This window comes from Pleurodeles waltl, chromosome 4_2, assembly GCF_031143425.1.
Source record: "Pleurodeles waltl isolate 20211129_DDA chromosome 4_2, aPleWal1.hap1.20221129, whole genome shotgun sequence".
In the NCBI taxonomy this organism is placed as follows: Eukaryota; Metazoa; Chordata; class Amphibia; order Caudata; family Salamandridae; genus Pleurodeles; species Pleurodeles waltl.
The window spans coordinates 208,396,424-208,418,416 of record NC_090443.1 but is presented as its reverse complement, the minus strand read 5'-3'; the positions used below and the strand labels follow the sequence as shown (position 1 = coordinate 208,418,416).

The 21,993-nt window shown below is 48.6% G+C and overlaps 1 protein-coding gene across 1 annotated transcript in view; it reads right to left on the bottom strand.

The window, feature by feature from the left end:
• The window catches only part of SCYL3 (SCY1 like pseudokinase 3), a 617,362-nt gene that overhangs the window by 325,613 nt on the left and 269,756 nt on the right, over positions 1–21,993 (bottom strand). The gene's annotated exons all lie outside the window — the stretch shown is intronic.

Below are 21,993 nucleotides of genomic sequence, written 5' to 3'. Positions count from 1 at the left end.
AGTTGCAGGAAAGGTCTCTTGTGGCTTGTATTCCTGGAGCTTAAACAGTAGGTCACAGTCTTTGACCCTTGGAGTCTACTTCTTTGTGCTATATACAAGCGTAAAAGGTCCAGTCCTTCAGGGTTCCTCTCTTATAATATTCAGCAAACTCAGTACTCTTCTGTTCTTAATCAAGTCCAGATAGAGTTCTGAAGTGGGTGCCTGTAGATGCTACATTTATACCCGACACAAGCTAGATGGTGGGAATGACTCCTGGGCACTCCTAACCAATAGCTTAAAAGGTCCCAGGGCCATATCTATGCAGTTTGTGCATTTTCAAGATGGTGAAATTCTTCGGCCATACTACAATTGGGCTCTGAGAGCTGGGGAGTGTGTGGAGAGGATACTATGGTAATCCTAGTGTCCTCCCACATCCAAGACTAAAATCCTGTTTGAGGTAGCCACTGAACCCACATTAAATCCAGAGACAGAAATCTGGTAGAACAAACGTAGTATTTTCCAGCAACCTGACACACAATAATTGTAAGAGCATCCTGTTTCCATTCCTTTTAAGTGTGCCCCAGGGTTAAATGTAACCCAGCAGACCTGTCAAGCAGGATTTGACACTGTAATGGCAAAAGGAATACTCACAGTCCCCACCCTGCTTAGTCTGTGAGGCTCAGAGTCATTGTCTCAGCCCATTTAGGTCAGTCTATTGCTTGCCCCTGGGAAGCTTTTTACACATTTTTCACACCTATTCGAATGTTAATTCCTAGTTGGGTGAAGTTGAAGGCCAAACACAAATGAAATTCAGGCAAGGAAAAGGTAACTTCCTAAAAGTTAGTCTTCCTTAAAATGTATAAAAAATATGACTCCATTTAATTGGATTTTTAATAACTAATAAAACTTTGCTACTTTGCTGTGGGCCACAAGGAGTACACAGGGGTAAATGTTTAATAGTTGGCTTGGAGCGTCAAGCTGGAGGTCGCACTCCAAGAGTGCTCAGGATACCTCTGTCATCCGCTCCGAACCATAACCATCAAACCACCTGAATACGACCCAACACTTCCTCCATGACTCCCAACACCTTCAGCTGCTGTGTTTGCTTGCCATCAGCCTTAGCTGCCCCAGCTCCTGCTATTACCATCAATCCGCGGCACACACCCAACATGGCGACTGCTTATGAATGAGGGGGGCTCCTGCTGTCATGCCCGAAGGAGCTCTGGGTGGACTAGTGCCACGACCCAAAGAAGGATGGCGAACAGGCACTGATGAGCATTGCAGCACATGCCAGAGCTCGTCTGTCAACCGGGTGTGCATCCTGTGAACCAGGCGAGGACTGGCTGCTTGCTGGAGTGGCCTGGCAGCTGAAGACGTGTGCGGCCTCCTTTCCCCACTCCTTGAGGGGGCAGCAGTTTTGTGCTTAGGGGATTGCCTCTCCCAGGAGGGTTTTCCTTCGGCCCTCGAGTTGCAGCCAGCACTGCGGGGAGATCCAGAAAAGATTGAGATGCGCTCGGAGAGAAAGCATCTACTCAGGGGCACCGCTAGGTCCCAGTAACCATAACAGGTGTCCCGCTGGTCCTCCCTGACATTTAGCCTGGGTCCCAGATACTCAAACACTTTGCTCCTCAGTTGAACAGGGGAGACAGCAGCATTGATGCCACTGCTGAACAGGAGGCAAATAAGCCACATAGCCTCACACCCCCTTGAAAGATCCCCCTGGAGCTTCTCAATGGGGATAGAACTTGGCAGGCAAACTGGGCCCCCATCAGCATTTTACTCCATAGAGAAAGTGACTGAAGAAGGCCCCCATACATGCTAGATACGGCTCCCCCTCATTAAAATGGACCATGTACTAGACATAGCGCTGAGGCACCCTTCATGCTCTGAGAGCGTAGACCAGAACTACTGATAATTCTGAGGGGACTAACAAGCTCATTTAAGTCCTGCATGGCAACTTGCTGGAGACCTTAGCTTCCAGGACCTGCATCCCTGGAGTCCAACTGGCCTCAACATAATATAAAGGTGACGTGGGAGAGTGTCCTAACAGTGCTTTGATACTCACCACAGCCAGACCAAGTGCTACATCTCCTTCATCAAGCATCTTGCAGACCCGCCTGGTTCCTGAGAGACAGACTGGTCATGCTGCCGCAGAACCTGGCAAACAGGTCTGACCTTTATCAAGAGGAGAGCTAACCACCAATGCTACTCAGACGCTATGGGGAAGGACAAGGCAGCCCGCCCAATGACCTTGCAAACGCAAATTGAACAATATACCACAGGTCATGCATCTGGACAACAGCCAGTTGTGGGCCTGGAGAAATCTTTCTCTTCTGATGGTGATCTGGTGACCATCCTCCAAGCTATTCAGGCCTCGCAGGCAGTGGTGGAAGCCAAGATCGGGGAGTTGCGTATTGACGTTGGCCTACTTTGTCAGGACCTCTGAAAGGCTACAGAATCCTGCTTACCCATAGTAGAGGATGGCGTCACCATTCTTAAATCCCAGGTGGCTAGCCTCTTAACACACACAAAGGAGCTGCATCGCCATGCCGAGGATGCAGAGAGCCACTTCGGATGAAACATTATACACATGCTTAGTATCCGGGAAAGCAGAGAATCCCAGCAAATGGCAGATTTCCTCAAAGCCTGGAATAAATCCTGGATGCCTCGCGACCTATTATCCACTTGGTTTGCAGAGGAGAGAGCCCACAGAGCTCAGACACCTAAACCCTTTACGGGGGCTCCACCTAGGCTGATAATCGCCTGGATCTTTAATTTTAGAAACAGAGATGCCATCCTCAGGGAGGCCCGATCCTGGGTGGACTCCGCTGTGGGAAGGCCAGTGTCCTTCTCTTCCCTGATTATACACGGGAGGTTCAACAACGTCGCTCTTACCAGGAGGTCAAGCAAAAACTCAGAGCGATGGGCCTTCAATAGCGCCTTTCTCTTCCCAACCAGTTTGCGCATGATCCATGCCAACAAATTTAAATTCTTTGAAAATCCGGAGTCTGCTTGGACCCAGCTTATGGAGGAACGCCCATTACATGCTTCAATAGACACCCTGCATCAACAATCCAGCACAGCTAAACAGCATGAAACTCAATCAGCGCCCAAGCTCCGCCAATACCCAACCCTCTCCCGGAAACACCACCACACCCAACAAGCAAAAACATCCTCACCCTCTGCCCAGGCGCAGCACTCCACACCATCACCTAGACCACAACCCTCTGTGGGTGTAGGGGATGTGAGGGGGGGAGAGGGCTTGGGGGTAGAGGAGCAGCAACTAACTGTGGTACTGCAATCCGCCGCAGACTTCGCAGACACAGACCTATCTCATAGCCCTACGCTGTAACATACATGGAGGACCGAAAGGAGACGTGAAGACACCTACACCTACCAATATCACATCAATGGCGGACACTAATTAACTACGGAGGTGTCCACCACTCCTATTTCATTGATCACATTGTTTTATGCTTGTGTTTTCTTTTGAAGGATGGCAGATGCTTCTGGGGTGGAAGTATGGCGATGGAGGGGAGTTCGGGGGCAAGAACTCAGGAAACTTATTGTTCATTTTGTGGAATATTTTGTTATTGTTACATACTGTTGTTTTGATGCACCAGGACACACACTGGCAGTACTTATTTCATCTTAAGAGCAAAGGCACGCCTTTCTTCCTTTTTGCAACACAAATACATACATCAGACCTCAGCACAGCAGACCGGTCTATTTTCCTTCATCCTGATTGTCACTTAGCCCTACTGCCCTTGCAATGACGCCTTCTCACATTTTGTTGTGGAACGTTAACGGCCTATTAGACCGGTGAAACCCGTAGGGGCTAAGATAGAGTCTCTCGCTCGGGGCATATCCATGGATCATGTGGGGTAGCTATCCTACTAAGCGATCCTTCCCCCTGACAGTTTCCAGTGAAGACAGGGATCCACAGGGTCACCTAGAAGGTAAAATTGTTAACTTAGTTAGTGTTTAAGCCCCCCTGACAGCTCTTGCTGCTTTCTTCCAAGACCTCTCTGGGCTCATCCATGACCTCCCACAGGGACTCACTGTGATAGGGGGAGGACATTAATGTGGTGCCTAAACCCGGGGCTGACACCACTCGATCTCTCACAGCATCTAGGTGCTCCGGGGCCCGTGCACTCACTGACTGGACTGATGCTCTTGGTCTCTGGGACACATGGAAGAACCACCACCAGAAATGACAGACAACCCTTGTGGCAACTTAACGCCTGGTCCCCTCAAGATAAGTATGATCAAACATTTAAAACCGAACTCCAAGCCTACTTTCGCACAAGCAAAGGTTCTGTAGTCTCAGCGGGCACCCTCTGGGCTGCTTGCAAAGCAGTCATGAGAGGCATTACCCACGGACTTGTTCGGGCCTGTGAGCGCGCTAGATCCCAACAAATAATTCAACTGAAAACGCAAGCAACGGGCCTAGAAGAGACCCTTGCAATGCACCCATGCAGCGACGACTCCCACCAGCTGGGTTTCCTATATGAAGAAATACGCCTCCACTCCTTGGAAGCGGCCAAACAGATATGGCGTGCTACAGCGGCCAAAATATACTGGGGGAGAGACAAAAAGGGGAAGTCACTTTTTTACTGATTGGCCTCTCTGCACCAGGCAACCAGAGTAATCCCTACGGCAATTCTGTCTGTGCCACCTCAGAGACAGCACAAACCTTTGCACACTACTATCACCACCTATACACAAGGTCCCCCAAGGTTGACTCGGTTTCTACTGCGTTTGAAAGATGAACCGTTCACAGCTACTGAGATCTGTGCTACCATGTCAACAATAGCTCCCTGGAAGACTCCTGGGCCGACAGTTTTCTTACGGCTTACTACACAGCATTCCGTAATATACTTCTTCCACCAACTCTTAGCGCTCTATAAAGAAGTTGAACAAATAGGCACTTTTCCACCAGAAATAGACACTGCCACGATAGTTGTGATCCCGAAAACGCAATCCCCTCCACTGCATGTGCAAATTATCAGCACATATCCCTTATTAACAGAGAGGTTAAGATTTCTGCTATGGTGCTACACTCTTGGCTCAAAAAGCTGCTTCATACATTGATACACCCTGACCAGTGCGGATTTATGCCAACTCACAGCACCAGACAATGCCTGCGTCGCCTCCATGTGGTCTGGTCCACCGTCATCTATTACCTCCTGCTTTAGTCTAATTGTACATTGACTATAAAATGGCATTTGACACAGTGGAATGGGAGCACCTTGGGGCAGTGTTAGCACATGCTGGATTCGGGCCTCGGATCAAGACACTACTGCAGCTTCTCTATTCTAACCCCACAGCTCAAGCCTAATTCAATGGGACTCTTTCTCAAGCCCCTGTCCCCACTCCTCTTCATCCTAGCGATCGAGCCTTCAGCATGTCTTGTCCAAATCGATGCTCAGCTACCCGGGTCGAGATAGAGCAAAGGTCAAGAAGATAGTATAGCGTTATACATTGATGATACACTGCTCTACCCTGCAGACCTCGCCACAAGTGGTCCACCATGCCGGCATCTTTTCTGACAATTTGAAGAAGCCTCAGGTTGCCAAAATAACTCCTTCAAATCCATATTGGTAACTTTAGCCCCAACATGAGACAGCGTTGATTGGCAAGTTACCATCCCCATCCAGCGCCTTCATTTCAAATACCTTGGAATCTGGGTGGCTCTACATCCAGAGCTTACCTGGGCATTAAACCTTGACCCACTGATGAAGGCCAAAACTGACCTTGCCAGATGGCAAATCACTATGGCAAAATGTCATGGGCTGTATAGCGCTCTATAAAATGATCAACCTACAAAGATTCCTATATGTATTTTTAAATCTACCACAAGCTTGTATCAAGGCTCGAGATGGGGTGGCAACATATTTCCTGTGGTGAGGAGGTAGACCTTGTCTTGCCCTCACTGCTTGTCAAAGAATTCCATTTGAGGGAGGACTGGAAATGGTCAATCTTTACCTGTACTCTGTGGCCTCTCACCTCATGGCGATTCATGATTGGTTAAACGGGGGCTGGTCTGATTCCACATACCGACCAGAGCTGTGACGTCTTTCCCAACTGTTGGATATGCTCTATGGAACTCCAACACCTCAGGACACCGCACCAATGACCAAGACAGTTTTACGGATGTGGAGGGCAGTCCTCCAATACACCCACTGGGACAAGACACTTATGTAACAAACACACCTCTGATGTGGCATTTGGTTACACAAGATGGCACATCTACACTGTTTCAGGTAGTGGGACCTAATTGGTATTTCACAACTGGGAAATGTGTGGTTGGGTCGCACATGTGGTCCTTTCAAGAACTACAGTCAACATATGCCTTCTCCAACACAGTTCTACAGCCCTATCGAACACGATCCGACCGGCTACCCGAATTCAGTCCATTAGAGGCTAAACTGCTTATGGGTGCACTAGGTAGAATGAAGTCTCTAAGATATTCTGCACTCTGATCATCAACACCCCAAGCATTCTGGATCACCTAAGGGCTCGGTGGGATAGCAGGGTAGGTTCCTTTGAGGATGATGACTAGGGGATACTAATGGCACTCAGGGTCATCACAACATCCTGCAAGTGGCACTTAATTCAACTGCACTACTTACACATGGCTATCTTTACCCCAACAAAATACACTGAGCAGGTCTCATACCATACCCCGTTGTGAGGCGGCTCCTGCTGACTTTTACTGGATGGCATGGTCTTGCTCACATGTACGGGAGTACTAGGTGGCCGTGGTGGGAGATCTCACTGAGGTATTGTGGTGGAAAGTCTCCCTTTCTGCTGTGAGGATACTGCTGTGAGTATTGGAGGGTTGTGGAGGAACAAGAGCTGACAAGACCTTCCTGGGTATAGCATTAATGGTCGCCAAGCGCAACACTGCCATGCACTGGAGTCACACACCCCTGGTAGGAGTCTGGCCTGGTTTGTGGTGGGTGCCTATGCTACTTACACTTTATACCAGTTATCCCTTAATAGTGAAATGTGGGCAATGTTTAGAAGCCGGGCTCTCTAGAGGTAGCTGTGGATGAGCAGCCAAGGCTTATTTATGTGACATGCAAAGCTCATGCAATACCACTGTAGTTACACAGTACTCACACACATGAACAAAAACACTCAGTGTTACAAAAATAAAGGTACTTTATTTTGATGACACAAATACAAAAAATACCATAGAGGCTATATTCCCTTAGGAGGTAAGTCATACAAAAATTATATACACTAGTATACAGAAATAGGTGTAAAAACAGTTGGAAAACAGTGCAAGTAGTGAAAATCACAATAGTTAGAAATGGGCTTGGGGGAGCACAAACCATATACTAAGAAAGTGGAATACGAAAGTCGGTCTCCCACCTAGGCAAGTGTGGAGGGGGGAGCTAGGAGTACTAGAAAACCCCAAAGGTGAGTACTTGAACCCACCCCAGTGACCAGGAAAGCAGGAGTAAATCACAGTAACTTTCCCAAAACACCCACAGAAACGAAAAGAAGAATTATGCAAGAACCAGAAGAGACTGCAAGACACCAACAGTGGATTCCTGGACCATAGGACCTGTGGAAGAAGGGGACCAAGTCCAAGAATCACAGAAGAGTCCAGGAAGAACAGGAGCCCCTGCTATCCGGATGAAGGTGCAATAGGAGAACCACCGGTAAAGAAGAACAGTCAGTACTGCACCCAAGACAAAGCCGGGTTCCTGGAGGATGCAGTGATGTCCAACGCCAGATGGAGAAATGGAGTCTGCCAACAAGCCTTGGCATATGCAAAGCTCACGGTTAGCGGAAAATGGCGCTGCCCAGGACCAGATAGACTCTAAGGTGCAAAAGAGGCCCATGCAGCACAATGACAAAGGTTCCCACGCCGCCAGAGAACCATGCAGGATAGGGTGCTGGGGCCGGAGCTACAAGATGCACAAAGGACTTGGAGGAAGGTACTCAACAAGCCTTCGCAGCTACAAAACATGCGGTGCACGTGGGTACTGTCTTGCATGAGGAGGCAAGCTCTTACCTCCACCAAAGTTGGACAGTGGGACGTGAGGACTGTCAGGACCACTTCAGTCCACCACCCGTGATGCAGGGTCCACGAAGCCAGTCGTCGTTGCAGTTGGTGCCTGCAGATACAGGGGAGTGACTCCTTCAACACAAGGGAGATTCCTTCGCTATTCTGGTGCAGGCCGAAGACGGGCTGTCCTCATAAGATACACAACTGGGAAACAGTTGCAGTTGCTGCCAGGAGCCGGAGATACAATGTTGCAGAAGGCGTCTTGCTTCTTTGTTGCAGCTTGTAGAGTTCCTGGAGGGTCCAGATGCAGTTTCTTCAGTGAGAAGTCAAAGTGGAGGATGCAGAGAATTCCTGCTGGTATCTTGCAATTCGAATCTGAGGAACAACCCAAAGGAGAGAATCTAAATGGCCCTGAAAAGGGGGATTGGTCACCTAACCAGGTAAGCCGCTATCATGGAACGGCTCTGACGTCACCTGCTGGCACTGGCCACTCAGATGCTCCCAGAGTTCTCTGCTAACTTGGAATCCGAGATAGCAAAACTCAGGGACCCCCTAGAGAAGCTCTGAGCACCACCCCTGGGGTGGTGACTGACAGGGGAGTGGGCAGTCCCCTTTCCTTTGTCCAGTATCATGCCAGAGCAGGGACTGGGGGTCCCTGGACTGGCATAGACTGATTTATGCAGGGAGGGCACCAAATGTGCCTTTAAAAGCATTTCCTGAGGCTTGGGGAGGGAGGCTACCCCTCCCAAGCCTGTAACACCTATTTCCAAAGGGAGAGGGTGTAACACTTTCTCCCAAAGGAAATCCTTTTTCTGCCTTCCTGGGATCGAGCTTTTTAAGCAACAGGAGGGCAGAAACCTGTCTGGGAGGTGGCAGCAGCTGGGGCTACCTGGAAAACCTTAGAATGCTGGTATAGCAATACTGGGGGTCCTCTAAGGAGCCCCCAGAGTGCATGGAATCATACAACCAATGCCTGCAAAAGCCTTGGGGTATGATTCCAACATGTTTTATACCAAACAGGCCTATGTTCGGAGTAACCTTTATGTAGTTGGCCTAGGTAGTGACCTATGTCCAGTATATGCGTAAAACGGCATCCCCATACTCACGAAGTCTGGGAAAATGGGCCTGGAGTTCGTGGCGGCCCCTCTGCTAGTGCAGGGGTGCCCTCAAACACAGGCACTTTGCACCCTGCCCTCTGGGATAGAGGGCCTACCACAGGGGTGACTTATAAGTGACCTTGTGTAATGAAAAATGGGAGTGAAAGGGTGCTTGAACTTTTTCACGCAGGCCGCAATGGCAGTACTGCAGAAGCATTTGCATGGGCCCCTATGGGTGGCAAAATATATGCTGTAGTCATAGGGATCCCTTGGAACCCTACTGCCCTGGGTACCTAGGTACCACATACTAGGGACTTATAAGGGGGCACCAGAATGCCAATTGTGGGTGAAATACTGTGTTAACAGTAACCAACAACCAAATTTAAGAGATAGAGCATAACTTCTGGGGTCTTGTGTAGCAGGATCCCAGTAGACACAGGCAAACACACTGACAAACAGGCCAAAAGTGGTGGTAAACTCACTAGAAGGAGGCTATTTTCCTACACCCCTCCAACCATTTCCCGCTGGTGCAGGGGAGTAGACTGGTGTGCACAACAAGGGAGACCATTTTAAGAGGCAAGGGAGTGTCCCCGTAAACACGAGCAATTTTGGGGGAAATTACTTATGCAGCTAGCTTAGGGTCTCAAAGGGAGATAGATACACAACAATTATCTCTCAGTCCCTGTAACTATCATGTGCGTATGACTGCCTTATTTAAATGGTAGGCAACCCTTCTGGATACATTGCTTGTGTGTTTAAATGTTTTATGACTCAAAAAAAAAATTTATTATTAAAAAAATATATATTAATAGTTAAAAGGAAGTTTGTGACCTCTCAAAATTGTTTATTTTGAAAGGTTGAATTGCAGTGCTTTAACTGGCACAGTCAGACTACAACGGTAGCTCTGAAGCAATGTTTTACATGGTCACGGTAGTGTACAATAGATGCTGCAGTCCACAAGTGACATTTTACTGACAGGTCCTTGGTATATTTTGTACAATATAATAGGGACTTGATAATAAAAAGGTTTCAGTAAAACCATATACAATATATAAAACATCATTTGTTAATAAGAGGGTTTGTTATATCCCAGTTGCAGTACAAATTATGCAACACTTTTTGTTTCATAAAGCTTCATAATCAATTCTAAAAAGTTGATATGGCCAACATATTTGGATGACATTCCAACAAAAACAAAATTAAATTGCTTCTGCGACTGTTATGATTCCTTCCCCACGTCCTTAGCTATTTCTTACATATGTCGAGGAGTGTTGGGCATAAGCAAAATATATGTTCATCTGATTCCAAACCCATAGAATGGGGGAGTTGAATTACCTTTTGTCGATAGGTTCCAGAACCAATCAAATTAGATGAAAGGATGATACAACAATCTGAATCACAGGAAGGCTTTGCACTGTTTGCAAACTTGCAGCCTAAGTATAATTGACACTGCATACTGTAGGTTCCCAAAATGTAATTACCGTTTTTATATGATGCAGATATCTTAGAGCCGGTTCTGAAAACAAATTAATTTTAGTTTCTAGTTTTAAAAATGGTTAACAAACTGATTTGTGCATCTTCATAATTTCCTTCAGATCAGGTATATTAACCCCTTCCCCGCCAGGGACGTAATGGTTACGTCCATGGCAGCGCCCGTGTGGCGCCATGGACGTAACCATTACGTCCTGGGACTGGTAGCGCTTCCCCCGAGGGCCGCCCCCCAACACCCCCAGGCCAGGGCTGAAAGGGGAATCCCTTCCCCTTTCACGCCCACCCCCCCCCCCCCTGCCCCACCCCCCATGACGTCAGCGTGCGAGCGCGCTGATTTCATGGAAAGGGGGAATGACGCGCTGGAAGCCATTTGCTTCCAGCGCGTCAAGGGAGAAGGTGAGTATTTCACCTTCCTGCGGGGTGGGGGTGCTCTGAGAGAGGCATCGAGGGAAAGGAAAGGGTTTTCCTTTCCCTCGATGTCTCTGAGCATTCCTGCTGCCCGATCGCGATGCGATCGGGCAGCAGGAATACCCACTAGACACCAGGGATCTCGTTATGTGTGTGTGTGTGTGTGTGTGTGTGTTTATTGGTGTGGGGGAGCGACCCCTTGGGCAAGGGTCGCTCCCCTTTGGGGGCAAATGTATTTTACGTCGTTTCTGCCCCCCCTGGGGGCAGATTGGCCCTATTTTTAGGCCGATCTGCCCCCAAGGGGGGCAGAAAGCCACTAGAGACCAGGGATTTTATTGTTGGTTTTTATTTTTTGTGTTGGGGGGCGGCCCCTTGGGCAAGGGTCGCCCCCAGGGGCCCAAATGTATTTTTGGGCAGTTCTGCCCCCCTTGGGGGCAGAGAGGCCTATTTGTTTTAGGCCTTTCTGCCCCCAAGGGGGGCAGAATCCCAATAGCGCCAGAAAGATATGTTTGTATGTGTGCTTTGTGTTGGGGGGTGGCCCCTTGGGCAAGGGTCGCTCCCCCCGGGGGCGCAATGTATTTATCGTCGTTTCTGCCCCCCTTGGGGGCAGATTGGCCCTATTTTAACACCGGGCAGAAAGCCACTAGACACCAGGGATTTTATTGTTGGTTTTAATTTTTTGTGTTGGGGGGCGGCCCCTTGGGCAAGGGTCGCCCCCAGGGGCTCACGTGTATTTTTGGGCAGTTCTGCCCCCCTTGGGGGCAGATATGCCTATTTTTTAGGCCTTTCTGTCCCCAAGGGGGGCAGAATCCCCATAGCGCCAGGGATACTATATGTGTGTGTGGGTGTGTGCTTTGTGTGGGGGTGTGGCCCCTTGGGCAAGGGTCGCCCCCCCCAAAGGGTGCAATGTAATCCGGGCGATTTCTGCCCCCTCCCCTTGGGGGTAGATTGGCCTATTTTTTTTTAGGCCCATCTTCCCCCAAGCAGAGAAGACTAGACACAAGGGAAAATGAAAAAATGGTTAGTGGCGGAGTGTTTGTCAACTGGCGAAGTATTTGCTTTTATGATAATAACAGTTTTTCTCCTTTTTGTTCTAGTTCAAAGCTTTTGCTGACTTTGCTGTGGCTTGTTGCAGTTTTGGCAGTAGTTGTCCTGCGGTTTGCGTAGTTGCATGTTTTAGGTAAGTAAATAAATTTACTCCAAGTGAGTATTGTTGCAATGCATGAATGACACGTTTGTAGGTGGTGTACTGAATGCAGGATTGTGTGTGAAATTGTCCTTAGAGTTATGCACAATGATTATTGTGTTGTCTTATGTCTAATTTGCTTTTTTTTTTCTCTTTTTAGTGGGATATCGTTGGTGATTGCTGTGGCTGTGCAGAGTAGTTGCTGGTGAGTCAAGCTTTTTCAGGCAAGTGAGCAGTATAGTTTTTGAGTTTATAATTCTTAGTGATAAACCTATACTTTGTTACTTATCTTACACAGTGCTGGTTGTTGGTGGTGTATTTGTCCAGTTAATTTTTGTAGGAAGGATCATGGCCAGCCGTAGGATGACTGCTCAGCAGGTTGTTAGTGTGCTTTTTGAGTCATCTTCTGACCATGAATATGAGACTGACTCTGCATCTGAGGCAGAGGAGGAAGTGCAGGATTCTGGAAGTGAATTTTCTGTCAGAGATGAATCATCTGATGATGAAGCCACTCTCAGTGCTGATGAAGGGCCTGTTTTAGAGGAGGACAGTGATGTGCCAATGGTGCAGGAGCCAGCGGCTGAAAGGCTTCCCATTGGAAGACCTGACGCATGGGTTGCACCAAACATGGAGCAGCCACAGTTGCCTGCGTTTACTGGTTTTCCAGGGTGTCGAGTTAATACGGAAAACTTTTTGCCCGTCAACTTTTTTGAGTTGTTTATGGACGATATATTTTTGGAAGAGATTGTTGAGCAGACTAATTTGTATGCAGAGCAGTTTTTGAGGGACAACGCTGCCAGACTTAGGCCACACTCTAGAGCTAGCCGGTGGATTCCCACAAATCTGGAAGAGTTGAAAAAGTTCTTGGGTTTAACTTTTTTGATGGGGCTGATAAGGAAGCCGTCGCTGTCTTCATATTGGTCTACTAGTCCCTTGATGGCAACTGCTATATTTCCTGCCATCATGAGTCGTAACCGGTATGAGCTTCTTCTTCGGATGTTGCATTTTGTAGATAATGCTTTAGCCTTGCCACGAGATCATCCTGATTCTGACCGTCTTTTTAAGATTAGACCTGTCCTTGATCATTTGGTAGATCGGTTTTCAGAGATCTATGTTCCAGGGAAAGAAATATCTGTAGATGAGTCTTTGGTCCTGTTCAAGGGTCGTTTGGTTTTTAGGCAGTACATTCCTAGCAAGAGGGCACGGTATGGAATTAAATTGTATATGCTGTCAGAAAGTAGTACAGGATATGTTTATAATTTCCGGGTCTACACTGGTAGGGATTCCAATATTGACCCCCCTGGTTGTCCTCCCACTTTTGGAGTTAGTGAGAAAATTGTGTGGGAACTTGGTAGACGACTGTTTAACAAAGGTCACCATTTATATGTAGATAACTTCTACACTGGAGTTCGGTTGTTCAAGGAGTTGTTCAGAGTGGACACTGTTGCTTGTGGCACAATCCGCTCTAATCGGAAAGGCTATCCAAAAGAGCTTGTCTGTAAAAAACTTGAGAAGGGACAGTGCAGTGCCTTGCGGAATGATGAGCTGCTAGCTCTGAAATTTGTAGACAAGAGGGGTGTATACATGCTAAGCACCATCCATGATGAGAGTACTTCACCTGTGGCTGTTTGGGGTCAGGTTGCCGAAGTGCGCAAACCTGTGTGCATCTTAGACTATAATAAGCACATGGGTGGTGTTGATATAGTAGATCAGAGGTTAGAACCTTACACTGCTGCTCATAAGTCTTATGTGTGGTATAAGAAATTAGCGCTTCACTTGTTCCACTTGGCAACTTTGAATGCTTTTGAGGATAGTTCTCCAAAGTCAAGGATGACATTTGTGAAATTTCAGGAGTCTATCATAGCTAGCCTTGTTGTGCTGGAACAGGCAAGAGTTCCTAGAGAAGCAGTGGTGGAGGATGTGGCTAGATTGAAAGATCGTCACTTTGCTGAGCACATTCCTCCCACGGCCAAAAAAAACTTTCCTGCTAAGAGATGTAGAGTCTGTGCTCGAAGAGGTATCAGGAAGGAGACTAGGATGTACTGCCCTGATTGTCCTTCAAAGCCTGGGATGTGTGTGGGTGGCTGTTTCAGGAGCTACCACACACAGAAGAATTATTGGGAAATTCCGTGAGCGTAAACTGGTGTTTTATATTTTTATATGTTCGGTTTCACGGTTGGCATTAGTCATGTATTCAGTTAGAGCTTTTGTGTTTGTAGTTTTGTACTAATTTATGATTAGTGGTTTCTTTGTTGTTTAAAAACAAAAAAAAGGGGATGGCATGTGTAGAGTGGCGCTTGGCTGGCGGCGTGGGTGGGGTGGCGCTTGGCTGGCGGTGTGTGTGGGGTGGCGCTTGACTGGCGGTGTGTGTGGGGTGGCGCTTGGCTGGCGGTGTGTGTGGGGTGGCGCTTGGCTGGCGGTGTGTGTGGGGTGGCGCTGGGCTGGCGGTGTGTGTGGGGTGGCGCTGGGCTGGCGGTGTGTGTGGGGTGGCGCTGGGCTGGCGGTGTGTGTGGGGTGGCGCTGGGCTGGTGGTGTGGGTGGGGTGGCGCTTGGCTGGCAGTGCCGGCCAAACGCCAGTCCACACACTTATCAGCTGATGTGATTGCTGTATCAGGCATGTGGGTGTATGAAAGTGATGGGCCCTTGACTGGCGCTGTCTGTGGATGCGAGTCTTGTAATGTGCTGGGCCCGTGGCTGGCGGCGTGAATGGTCTAGTGCATGTCATGTATGAAAGGTGTGTGAATGGACTGTAAAGCGGTTGGTGCCTTGTCGTGGCTTTACAGCTCACGAGCTGTGAGTCATTGGTTCAGTTTTTTGGCCTTTCAGTTATTACCAGTGCATTTCACTTTTGTGAAATCTCTTGTTAATAAAATTTGATCTACTGAACCATCACTCACCCTCGTGCCAAATCCAACCAGTATGTGTGGTACAAATGACAAAACCTGCTCCGCTGTAATCAGGCGTCGCAGCACACTTGAGACACGCTAGGTGCCTCGGGTGGGACCCCGATGATGAAGCATGCCACCAACTTGGTTGGTGGGTGAGGGGTCTTCTTCACATAACCTAAGTGTGTTTCTTTTCACAATTTTAGTGTTTGGCACATCACGGACGTATGTGCACACATCAAAGTGATATATTCCAAAAATACCTGTGTTTGGGGGGGGAGGGCCCACCTATGTTTTTGGTCCTGGGTGCGGCCGTCATGTAGGGAAACCTACAAAACCCAGAAACTTTTTAAAACTAGGCACCCCAAGGAGTCTAGGGAGGTGTGGCTTGTGTGGCTCCCCCAACATTTTCTTACCCAGACTCCTCTGTAAACCTCAAAATTTGCATAAAAACGCATATTTTCCTGATTTTGTTTAGTAGGATCACCGCTCCAGCACAAAATTCCTACTCCCCAGTTTTCCCCTCAGTCTCCCAAGTAAAATGACACCTCACTTATGTGGGTCCCCAAAGCAGAGTCCGTCTAAAGATGTATAAAATAATATGCCCTTATAAACTTGCTGTGCTATCCCTTCTAGTTTTGGGCCTTATTCTGTTGCAGGCACCTGGCCCACCCACACAAGTGAGGTATCATTTTTATCGGGAGACTTGGGGGAACGCTGGGTGGAAGGAAATTTGTGGCTCCTATCAGATTCCAGAACTTTCTGCCACAGAAATGTGAGGAACATGTGTTTTTTTAGCCAAATTTTGAGGTTTGCTAAGGATTCTGGGTAACAGAACCTGGTCCGAGCCCCGCAAGTCACCCCTCCTTGGATTCCCCTAGGTCTCTAGTTTTCAGAAATGCACAGGTTTGGTAGGTTTCCCTAGGTGCCGGGTGAGCTACAGGCCAAAATCCACAGGTAGGCACTGTTTTCTCCCAAAATTTTGGATGTGTCCACGTTGCGCTTTGGGGTGTTTCCTGTCGCAGGCGCTAGGCCTACCCACGCAAGTGAGGTATCATTTTTATCGGGAGACTTGGGGGAACGCTGGGTGGAAGGAAATTTGTAGCTCCTCTCAGATTCCAGAACTTTCTGCCACAGAAATGTGAGGAACATGTGTTTTTTTAGCCAAATTTTGAGGTTTGCAAAGGATTCTGGGTAACAGCACCTGGTCCGAGCCCCGCAAGTCACCCCTCCTTGGATTCCCCTAGGTCTCTAGTTTTCAGAAATGCACAGGTTTGGTAGGTTTCCCTAGGTGCCGGCTGAGCTACAGGCCAAAATCTACAGGTAGGCACTTCGCAAAAAACATCTCTGTTTTTTTCCAAAATTTAGGATGTGTCCACGTTGTGCTTTGGGGTGTTTCCTGTCGCCGGCGCTAGGCCTACCCACGCAAGTGAGGTATCATTTTTATCGGGAGACTTGGGGGAACGCTGGGTGGAAGGAAATTTGTAGCTCCTCTCAGATTCCAGAACTTTCTGCCACAGAAATGTGAGGAACATGTGTTTTTTTAGCCAAATTTTGAGGTTTGCAAAGGATTCTGGGTAACAGAACCTGGTCCGAGCCCCGCAAGTCACCCCTCCTTGGATTCCCCTAGGTCTCTAGTTTTCAGAAATGCACAGGTGTGGTAGGTTTCCCTAGGTGCCGGCTGAGCTAGAGGCCAAAATCTACAGGTAGGCACTTCGCAAAAAACACCTCTGTTTTTTTCCAAAATTTAGGATGTGTCCACGTTGCGCTTTGGGGTGTTTCCTGTCGCCGGCGCTAGGCCTACCCACGCAAGTGAGGTATCATTTTTATCGGGAGACTTGGGGGAACATAGATTAGCAAAACAAGTGCTATTGCCCCTTGTCTTTCTCTACATTTTTTCCTTCCAAATATAGGAGAGTGTGTAAAAAAGACATCTATTTGAGAAATTCCCTATAATTCACATGCTTGTATGGTCACCCCGGAATTCAGAGATGTGCAAATAACCACTGCTCCTCAACACCTTATCTTGTGCCCTTTTTGGAAATGCAAAGGTTTTCTTGATAGCAATTTTTTACTCTTTATATTTCAGCAAATGAATTGCTGTATACCCGGTATAGAATGAAAACGCACTGCAGGGTGCAGCTCATTTATTGGCTCTGGGTTCCTCGGGTTTTTGATGAACCTACAAGCCCTATATATCCCCGCAACCAGAGGAGTCCACCAGACGTAACGGTATATTGCTTTCCATAATCTGACATTGCAGGGAAAAGTTACAGAGTAAAACGTAGAGAAAAATTGATGTTTTTTTCACCTCAATTTCAATATTTTTCTTTTTCAGCGGTTATTTTCTGTAGGAAATCCTTGTAGGATCTACACAAATGACCCCTTGCTGAATTCAGAATTTTCTCTACTTTTCAGAAATGGTTAGGTTTCTGGGATCCAGCATTGGTTTCATGCCCATTCCTGTCACTGACTGGAAGGAGGCTGAAAGCACAAAAAATTGCAAAAATGGGGTATGCCCCAGTAAAATGCCAAAATTGTGTTGAAAGATTGGATTTTCTGATTCAAGTCTGCCTGTTCCTGAAAGCTAGGAAGCTGCTGAGTTTAGCACTACAAACCCTTTGTTGATGCCATTTTCAGGGGGGAATCCACAAGCCTTCTTCTGCAGCCACTTTTTCCATTTAAAAAAAAAAAACGAAATTTTCACTGTATTTTGGCCAATTTCTTGGCCTCCTTCAAGGGAACCCACAAAGTCTGGGTACCTCTAGAATCCCTAGAATGTTGGAAAAAAAGGACGCAAATTTGGCTTGGTTAGCTTATGTGGACAAAAAGTTATGAGGGCCTAAGCGCGAACTGCCCCAAATAGGCAAAAAAAGGCCTGGCACAGGAGGGGGAAAAGGCCTGGCAGCGAAGGGGTTAAAAGATGATAGGACTCTGCTTAGGTTGGGTTCGTACAATACCAATTCAGAATTCTGTCTGATCAGTTTGTCCTTCATAGCGGATTTGAAAATGGTGATAATAGTAGAGTGACAATCCAAACAGTAATTGAATTTATTTGATAGTTATGGTTGCCATGAAATGTGTAAGCACAAGTTCAACTCTTAAATATTTTGGGGAGCAAAGCTTCTTAGGCTGGGTAGTTTCCAGATGGAAATCTAAAACCTTCTAGTTTTCCTATAGTGTTAGATTTCCAAATAAAAAAACTGTAGTTATGAACAGGAATTAATTTAGCTTTGTTTATGAAGCAGAAACTATTGCTGCTCCTCCATATCTGTGTGTGAATTGTCTGCTAAAGTAGTTTTGCTGCATAGTTTTTCCATGTGTGGGTTCTAATTAAGATATTTATCCACAAAATATCAAGGACATTTTATTGTTTTGAGTGCTCAGTCTTCATTTTACTTATAACAATTAAGTTTTGCCATTTAATACCAAACAACAAAACCTTCCTCTTCTTGATATTTAGCTGCAGATTATGATCAATGCCATAAACATGACGCTGTGACAGCTCCTGCATAAGCCGCCTGTGTAGTAGAGAGGATGAGGTGGTCATCCGTGTAGGCTAAAAAAGGTATTGATACTTTGGCAAATTTAGGTACATATCCATTACTAGATATGTAAACTAAAATTTTAGGCACCAGGGGGGCGTGGCCAAGGCATCAAGATGGCGGTCGCACTTTCGTAGTGCTCTGGACCCCTCCGTCATCCGCCTCCTGTAAGAACCATCATCTGACCACATCGGCACCATGAGCGCTCCCTCGGGGCTCCACTATCCCACCCCAACACGAGTGGCGAACTTTCAGACTTGCCCGTCCCTGGGAGGCCGGGTTTTGGTTTTGGCCTGCCCGGGACGGAGAGGCAACGATGGTTGGGGGCGCCTGTGTACTTGGCTGCGGGCCCCAATGAGGGAGAGGCATGCTCCACAGCCGAAGAAACGTTGTGGACGGGGTTGACCCCGGAAAAGCCCCGGGCCGGCGACCGTGCTGACCCTGATCCCCCAGCTCCTTTCACCCCCCGTTGTGGCCAAGGAGCAGGGGAGAAGAGTGGAAGTGTCTTCCGGGCCCAAGGCTGTGGTGAGGGCTGTGCGGCGACCGGACGACGGAGGGGCCCCGGGGCCTGGCTGTGAGGAGGCACCCCATCGCGGACCACCGGAGGTGCTGCCGGACCGGGCGGGCGCCCACTGACCTGCAAAGATCCTGAGAGGTGGGCCACCGCTGGAGACCGAGGACTAAAGTGGGGTGCGCCTGGAGCGGTGCCTTTGGGTGGGCAAGCGGAGCGCCCCTGCGGCCGGGGCTCGCAGTGGGGGGGACCGGCCCGGTGGTCGGAGCCGGTGGGCTCACTGCCTCCCTCCTTTCCTGAGGCCTACGATTCTGTGGGAGTGGAGGGGGGAAGGACGCTTCGGCCCGGGTGTTGGAGAGCGAGGCGACGGCCCGAACTGGCTGAGATCCTGGGTCCAAAAATAAATGAACGCTTCATTGCAACACATGAGACGTCCGAGGCCAAAGAGGGCTAGCACACCCCCACCGACACCCTGAAAGGGGAGAGGGCCTGGAAAGCCACTAGAGAACAACTACTGGGCAACGGAGTCAGGCCGTAAGCTGAAACAACCACCGGGACATTGAGAGGTGGAGCCGGGGCCTCAGAACGAGGGAGACGCACACCCCATTGGTCCCCCCTTTCACTCCTCTTGCCAGAGTGAGGACCTGGCTTTGGTGGACGCTGCGCTGTAGATCGCAGGAGCTGATCTTCTTCCCTTCTTCCTCCTGTCGATCTCTTCTCTTCCAGGCCCCCACCGTCCCCTTCGGCCAGAGGTGTGACTGGACCCGGGACCACATTGAAAGGTAAACTGGAACATCGCCAAGCTGAAGGGACCTCGGAGTGAATGAACAAAACAATAGCAGTAAGAAACTAGATATTGCAAGACTGTGACCCCCGATATCCCTGGAACTGTCTGTCTGATCCGTAATGTATGGAATGATGCAGCGGAACTACACTGGAGCCCCAGGAGATTCTCACTTGGTTCTACAGTAAGGCGAAACTACTCTGTCGAAATACACGACTGATCGACCGCAGAGACTTTCGTGGGATCAGAACCGTACCCAGACACCATGAGCAAAGCAAAATCAGCCAAACAAACAACGGCACAAACTCGCATAGACCAATTTACCACAGGCGCAACGGGCCCCCGGACGGAGGACCCAACCCCAAGTGGCGATGGCGAGCCACGGACAACGTCCTGCGACCTGGCGGCAATCCTCCAGGTGATTCAGGCTTCCCAAACAACTGTTGAATCTAAGATAAGAGAAGTCCGGGTGGATGTCGCCCTGGTCAGACAGGACCTCCGCAATGCAACGGCCCGAATCACAGAAGCCGAATCCAGAATCTCTGCGGCGGAAGATGGGATAACTGCCCTTAAAGCCCAAATCTCAACACTGACCATGTGCACTTCGGAGCTACACAAGAGGGCCGAAGATGCAGAAAACAGATCTAGACGCAACAACCTTCGCATGGGAGGCCTCCCAGAAGCCACTGCGGAGTCATTGCTGGCCACATATCTTGAAGACTGGTTCAAGTCCTGGATGCCTGTGGATCGCCTTACACCGTGGTTTACAATCGAGCGAGCCCACAGGTCATTGCGTGCACGGCCCCAGTCTGGTTCCCCACCCCGGGCCGGTAATAATCCGCCTCTTCAATTTCAAAGACAGAGACATGGTACTGCAAGAAGCACGCTCCAGAGGAGACCTCCTTTGCAACGGGGCAAAAGTCCTCCTTTTCCCGGACTACACGTTCGAAGTACAGCAACAACGCTGCTCATTCATGGAGGTGAAACAAAAACTAAGATCAATGGACATCCAGTATCGCCTCCTGTTTCCAGCGAGACTCCGAGTGATCTACAGTAATAAAAGCTACTTCTTTGAACAGCTGGCCGCGGCGTGGACCTGGCTGACGGAAGAGATCCCGCTGGGCATGCACAGGCCAGGACCACGATCACTGCTCAAGACAATGCCAACTCACCAAAGGGGGCAACAGCCTGACCGCCGCCAGCGCACGCACTCTCGGCGACGAAGGGGGGGACGCAGATCTCGTTCAGAATCCCCTCCGGAGGCCTGCCGGTCGGAACCGCAAAACCCACAATCACTGGAGAACTTTGAAAACATTCTGCAAAGCCAGAACCCACAAGATGCGACCCAATCCCAACTAGAGACACAGAATTGTCCCGCAGCCCGGCTCTGTGACCCCACAGAAGAAACCTGTTCTGGGATAGAAGCGAGCCACTGAGAAAAAGAGCGTCATGCCTAATTTGATTACCTACCAATTACTGTATATTCATCCATGATCCGATAATATGGAGGGGTCCACCACCACTACTACAGCTCTACCAATTGAAGAACCATCTCACCAGTTTCAGAAGTGAGGTATTATATATATTGGCGACAGATGCTTCTGGGGGGGGGGGGGGGGGGGGGAGTATGGGGAGGGGAAGGAGTTGGGGGGTAAGGGAGTTCCAGACTAGTTTCAAAGGCCAATGTTAGGATCTTTATGCAAATTCAATGTTTACATTTGTTAGCTAGTACACAAAGCAAGAGACTTAGAGACATTATCGCCACAACAGGGGCGCATGATCTGCAGCAGGGAGGTCAAGAGGCAAGTTCCCCAGAACCTCATGACTCAATAGTTAAAGGCTGGGACAGCTATTGTGAGACTTTACTTAAAACGTAAAACCACCCACCCCCCATGAATCAAGTGCAGATTATCTCATGGAATACCAATGGCCTCCTTGATAAGATCAAACATACTGCAGTATTCACCTTTTATACATAGATACCGACCAGAAGTACTCATGTTGCACGAAACACACCTCTTAGGTGATGAATGTCCCTTCCTGGCCCATCAGGGGTTTGACAGGGTATATCATGCAGGGTT